Genomic DNA, 7198 nt, shown 5'->3' with positions numbered 1-7198 from the left:
TTCCCTCCACCTCTTTGCATCTCCAGCACTTATCTGATTCAGTCATATACTCAGAGTTAAAGGCCATCTGTAAATCATTTTCAGGTAGTTCTCCTTCAAAGAATAACATGCTGTTAAGTTCAAGTCACTTTTCCAGAGTTTCCCCCAGAGGTTATAATGTATATTGTGTCCTATATCTATGGACCAGTGAGTCATTGAGCCTTTAACAAGCTCATATTTTGTTTCCCAGTCTAATAACAAATTATACATTTTAGACAAAAGTTTCTCTTTGTTTTGTATAAGTTCTTTTTCGAATTGTGAGCTTTGGTCTGAGAAACCATTTTTTCTATCTAATTTAAACATTTCATGTAACTTGTTATGTACTGAAGTTCTCACCCTGGACCAGCAGGGGGATACTGTAGGTAGTTTTCACTCAGGTCCACATATGCAAATAAGGAATTGAAAGTGACGTTCAGTGATTGGATAGTTACAGAAATTGTTACTGTTGCGTTGTAGTGGTGCTCTATATAAGCAGGTTGGCTGAACCCAGTTCTGTTCTGGGTCTGTGAATAAACAAGAGCTGTTTGAAGAATCGCTGTGTTGTCTGATACGTTCACCCACAACTTAACATAACTGATAGCCTTTTAACAGCACATTCATGTTGATTTGTGCCATGGGTAGGCAAACTAAGGCCCAGTGGCTGGATCTGGTCCAATCGCCTTCTGAATCCGGCCCACGGACAGTCCGGAAATCAGTGTGTTTTTACATGAGTAGAATGTGTGCTTTTATTTAAAATGCACCTCTGGGTTATTTGTGGGGCATAGGAATTCGTTCATTCCCCCCCTCCCAAAAATATAGTCCGGCCCCCCACAAGGTCCGAGGGACAGCAGACTGGCCCCCTGCTGAAAAAGTTTGCTGACCCCTGATTTGTGCTCATGACGCTATCGGGACAGTCACATGCAATCCGGTCTCAGTACTGTTTGCACCTGCAAAAGTTCTGGGGTTGTCACATTGCTTCCTTTCCATCCAGTGCATAACCTATAACTTCCTGCTGAAAACCCACCATAACTTTTTAAAACCACAAACGCCCTGGTTTATTTTCCTCTGGCTTTTCTAGCTCTGCAGCTGTTAAGTTGTGGGTAGACCTAGCAGACGACGCAGTGATTTCTCCAAAGCAGCTCTTTATTTGTAAGCTGGAACAGAACTGAACAGCAAACAGCTCAGCCGGCCTGCTTTTATAGGAAGCTGATTGTCAACATTGTAGCAACAAGAACCCATGACGTGGACCTGAGTGAAAACTATATACATGATACTCCTGGTGGCCAGGGTGAGAACTTCAATACATAACAGCAGCCCCTCCGGAGAGCAAAAACATGGTAGCATCGCAGAAGAAAACAAACCAGATTAAATCCACCGCTTAGTCGGTGCGTCAAGAATATGCTGTGCAGTTACACCCAGAATAAAACATGAGGCTGGAAACAGGGCATGAGTCCTTCATGAGTTGCTCGACCTAAGGATCATACGTATAATTTTTTTCCACTTTAAAAAATACTTGCATGCAGAAGCCTAATTCAGGAGGGATTAAACTGTGCTAACAGAGAAGCCACGAAACATTTTGCTGCCTGAGATCACGGGGAAGATGCCCTGAATGCATTCAGTGTGCAGAATTTGACTAGACTTGTGGTAGGTTCTCAGTTTCATTCGTGGCAACAGAAAAAGGCACACAGGGGTGTCAGGCTCACAGCCAAGAGCTCTCTTCTCCACCACAGCTTCCCCGAGTTAGCCCAGTTCTGTGCCCCCCGAGGGGTTATGATCCCAGCAAGCTTTGGTGAAGCTTTTCTGACTGAGTTTTGTGTTGTTGTTTTTTTAGCTGTCTGTTATAAATGCATTTCCATGCATCAATGCATGCTCTGAGCCTTGGAGACCAACCCTGTTGCACAGGTTAAAATGGACTTGAAGAATATTTAAAGCCCTATGCGGCCAGGGACCCACATATCTATGGGACCGCCTCTCCTGGTATGCCCCGCGGATTACCTTAAGGTCCACAAATGACAACATTCTGGAGATCAGAAGGTGGTTAGATTGGTCTCAACTAGGGCCAGGGCCTTTTCAGTACTGGCCCCGACTTGGTGGAACGCTCTGTCACAAGAGACTAGGGCCCTGCAGGACTTGACATCTTTCTGCAGGGCCTGCAAGACAGAGCTGTTCTGCCCGGCCTTTACTGACAAGTGATTTAAATCAATTTGATTTAAATCAAATCCACCCTGGTAGCCACCAATAGCTTTTTTCCTTCATGAATTTGTCTAATCATCTTTCAAAGCCAATGCTCAGGTGGGAAAAAGCTCAACAGCAAAGGCCCTGTGCAGGTGGGAATTGTGCCACAAAATGTTTGTAGGGTTGGGGAAGTTTGCTATAGCTCCTTCACCAGCATATTCTGAATACAGGATAGCACCCTAAGACCTCCCTTTCAGCCATGCTTTTCAAGGGCTGTTGTTTGTTTGTTTTAAAGGTAAAGGGACCCCTGACCATTAGGTCCAGTCGTGACTGACTCTGGGGTTGCGGCGCTCATCTCGCTTTATTGGCCGAGGGAGCCGGCGTACAGCTTCTGGGTCATGTGGCCAGCATGACTAAGCCGCTTCTGGCGAACCAGAGCAGCGCACGGAAACGCCGTTTACCTTCCTGCCAGAGCGATACCTATTTATCTACTTGCACTTTGACGTGCTTTCAAACTGCTAGGTTGGCAGGAGCAGGGACTGAACAACGGGAGCTCACCCTGTCACGGGGATTCGAACCGCCGACCTTCTGATCAGCAAGTTCTAGGCTCTGTGGTTTAGACCACAGCGCCACTGTTTGAGGTGGCACAAAAATAGTGGAGGTTTAAGCCGTAAACGAGAACTGGGCAACGGATCTGGTTGTCACAGTCCGGTCTATGGGCGATCAAAGTCCCGGCTGACGACGTCAGGACCGGGGGCAAGATGGCGAGGTGGGAGCAGGAACGCGAGTCCAGAAGCCAGGGGTCCGAGAGTCAGGAAGCAGGAAGTCACGAAGTGAAGGGTCCGAGGGTTGAGAAGCAACGACTCACGAAGTCAAGGGTCCGAGGATCAGGAAGCAAGAAGCCAAAGGCTGCAAGGCAAGAAACGTGTTGCTGTGGCAAAGAGCTGAAGGGAACTGCTGACCTTATATCCCTTCCCAGCTCTTGCCACCAGGTGTAGTGAGTTGCCAAGCAGCCTCACCTGTGCGGCCGCGCCTTGCCTCTTCAGAATGAACTTAGGAAGGCCCTAGTCCTGCGAAGCCCTACTGGTCACAGGGCCTGGCTCCTGCACGCACTCCTGACACTGGTGTGAACTACTCCTGCTCTCCACATCAAGAACAAATGAGCAGACGGGTGGGAGACCCAGTACAGATATATAGCTGGAACCAAGAAAACGAGTTTTTAATGAATGGGGAGGTGCTTCTTTACCTCCACTGGGGAGCGATTTGCCCATCGCCTGTGTGATTTCTAGCTCTCCGTCTAATGAATCGTAATTCTGCGTCCGACACCCCTGCTGCGTCTTCAGCCCCATCAGGCTTCGCGGTCACATCAAGTGTGACAACTGCTGAGTCTGCGTGTGTCACTCGGCTCTGGAGGAAACCCCGAGCTGGCAGTAGTGGCTTCTCTCACTCTCGGCACGCCAGCTGTGCCCAGCGACACCTAGCTGCGTCACCACCCTCCAGTTTGCTGGAGATTGCCCACAGCATGGGAAGAGTTGATGTGGGGAAGGGAAGGATTTGATGCACAGCAGATGGAAAGTCTGGTCCCTGGAGCGCCTGATTAACCTCTGCAATTCACTGGGCAGCGGCAACAGGTCTTAAGTGTTGATTTCCCGTGTGGCAGGAGGTGGCGTGGCTCAGCGATAGCTGCACTTGAGACTGCAATCGGCATTATCAGAACAGGACTGCGCGGTTCTCCTGTCGGGATAATTCCACACATACACACACACCATTTTCTGATTGTGCTGTAGATGTCCACACGATTGAAGATGGCAGGACCCCCAAGGACGTGCTCTGCAGAGAGCAGGCTCCAGGCACCAAGATGCCTGCAAACATAATAATAATAATAATAATAATAATAATAATAATAATAAATTTGTACCACGCCCATCTGGCTGAGTTTCCCTAGCCACTCTGGGCAGCTTCCAACAGAATATTAAAATACAATAGTCTATTAAACATTAAAAGCTTCCCTGAACAGGGCTGCCTTCAGATGTCTTCTAAAAGTTTGGTAGTTGTTTATTTCCTTGACATCAGGTGGGAGGGCGTTCCACAGGGCAGGCGCCACCACCGAGAAGGCCCTCTGCCTGGTTCCCTGCAACTTGGCTTCTCACAATGAGGGAACCGCCAGGAGGCCCTCGGCGCTGGACCCCAGTGTCCGGGCAGAACGATGGGGGTGGAGACGCTCCTTCAGGTATACAGGACCAAGGCTGTTTAGGGCTTTCAAGGTCAGCACCAGCACTTTGAATTGTGCTTAGAAACGTGTGTGTGACGCACGTGTGCTATGCATAACCGACAAAGCGAAGTTATTATTTGCATCTTTGCAACCTGCTTTCACTCAGTTTTAGAGCAGCTTCCTGCAAACACAGAACACGATCCTTCACGCTGTGCAAATTGAATCGGAATTGGAAGAACAGCAAAAGCCTAATGAAACTGGATTTGAACTAAAATAAAATACAACAAAGTAAAATCCTGCCAATATGCTGAGACCCACAAATCAGCTGAAAGAGATCCAGAAATTACATTTAAAGCATAAGGCTTTACCCAAAGAATATTGGGTCACAGTTCCCAATATTCCCGCTCTGGTTAAAGGAACCAACAGTTGATATGATATAAGTAAGAAGTTCCCCCTTGCAGTCATTGTAAGCCTCCTTCTATGGTCACATCCACAACACCTGCTTAAAGCACATGGCTTTCTGCAAAGAGGGACGCGGGTGGCGCTGTGGGTTAAACCACAGAGCCTGGGACTTGTCGATCAGAAGGTCGGCGGTTCGAATACCCGTGACGGGGTGAGTTCCCGTTGCTCAGTCCCTTCTCCTGCCGACCTAGCAGTTCGAAAGCACGTTAAAGTGCAAGTAGATAAATAGGTACCGCTCCGGCAGGAAGAAGCGGCTTAGTCATGCTGGCCACATGACCCGAAAGGTGTACACCGGCTCCCTCGGCCAATAAAGCAAGATGAGCGCCGCAACCCCAGAGTCGGCCATGACTGGACCTAATGGTCAGGGGTCCCCTTTACCCTTTATCTTCTGCAAAAAATAATCCTGGGAACCATAGTTTTTACAGGGCACGGGGGATTGTAGTTCAGTGACGGCTTCTTACTTATATCATATCAACTGTTGGTTCCTTTAACCAGAGCGATGCATGTTTGTACTCTAAAGGATCGTGTTTTTTCCTGGGTCCTTCCCTCCTGGCTGTGTTGATGCTACAAGTAAAAGCACCAGTGACCCCCACGGTGCCAAGGTCACAGAATCCTGCAATTGTACATTCGGGTTTTCATTTCCACTCCTGGCATCACCTTACAGGGCCTGACAAAGACCTCAAAGGAGAGCATGGGGATTCCAGAAGCTTCGCCAAGAGCGGCAGGTTGCAAGGAAGCTGCCTCGACGCTGCCACCACGTGGCACCAGACCGTGCCTGCCCCACAACCTCCTCCTCCTCCTCTATGCTAGAAAGTGAATTAAGGTCGCCTTCGGATTGTCAGCACTTGGCAGGAGGAAATTCAGCTGTGCACCAGAAATCCAGGTTTGCACAATTGAAATGATTTAAGCGCGACAAGCCTGCTTTTTTGGGGGGGGGAGGACAATGGAGCTTTTGCAAATAAAAGGCCCATCCAAACTGGTGTTTTATCACAGGTGTGTTCGGCAACATATGCTTGACACAGATCTGATGGCTATTTGCAGATTAGTTGCGCTGCAGAAGGCGTGCTGGGGAGACCACACATTCAAGAAACGCAAAATAACTTATGCTAGGTTTTACTAACAAAAATAAAAACTCCTTTTACACTAAATTACAATACAGTGGTACCTCGGGTTAAGTACTTAATTCGTTCCAGAGGTCTGTTCTTAACCTGAAACTGTTCTTAACCTGAAACACCACTTTAGCTAATGGGGCCTCCTGCTACCGCCGTACCACCAGAGCACGATTACTGTTCTCATCCTGAAGCAAAATTCTTAACCCGAGGTAATATTTCTGGGTTAGCGGAGTCTGTAACCTGAAGCGTCTGTAACCTGAAGCGTCTGTAACCTGAGGTACCACTGTATATCAATAAGCATGACCCATCCACCAGGGTACTGAGAGACCTACATGCTGCTCTTTATATACCATACCCGACTGCTTAATTACCACAACTTAACAGCACCTGCTATACTGTTTAACAGACTACTGTATTTTAATACTTTGTTGGAAGCCGCCCAGAGTGGTTGGGGAAACCCAGCCAGATGGGCGGGGTATAAATAATAAATTATTATTATTATTACTATACTGCTTCACAGCTGTAAAACTAGGTCACGTTATTTGCTCTGGCCTTTAAAGAAATACACATCTTGTGGAACAATAATGAACCTTCAAATTTAAGGAGACCATTCAACAAGATAATGGGTAGCTCAGTCGGTTAGAATGCATACCCTCCAACATTTCTCAGATGAAAACTGGGACGTCCCATTCCATAATGATAATTTTGCTATTTATACTCCACAGATCTTACTGGACACTCTGGGCAGCTTCCAACATATATAAAAACATAATAAAACACTAAAAACATTAAAAAGGTTGCCTTCGGACAGCTCGGGGGTTAGATAACCCCACACCCTCCAACATTTCTCCAATGAAAATAGGGGCATCCTAAGCAAAAGTGGGACATTCCGGGATCAAACCAGAAACCAGGACGGCTTCTCTAAATCAGTGATGGCCCTAGAAAATAGGGACACTTGGAGGGTCTGAGGATGTGGTGCTGATAAGGCCACGGTTGCAGGTTCAGGCCCCGTATGGGGCAGCTGCATATTCCTGTGTCACAGGGCATTGGTCTAAATCAGGGGTCAGCAAACTTTTTCAGCAGGGGGCCAGTCCACTGTCCCTCAGACCTTGTGGGGGGCCGGACTATAATTTGAAAAAAATAATAATTAATGAACGAATTCCTATGCCCCACAAATAACCCAGAGATGCATTTTAAATAAAAGGACGCATTCTACTCA

The sequence above is a fragment of the Podarcis liolepis genome, assembly GCF_965112155.1.
Source record: "Podarcis liolepis genome assembly, chromosome: 8".
Lineage (NCBI taxonomy): Eukaryota > Metazoa > Chordata > Lepidosauria > Squamata > Lacertidae > Podarcis > Podarcis liolepis.
The sequence above is the reverse complement of the archived record's forward strand: the minus strand, read 5'-3'. Positions refer to the sequence as shown.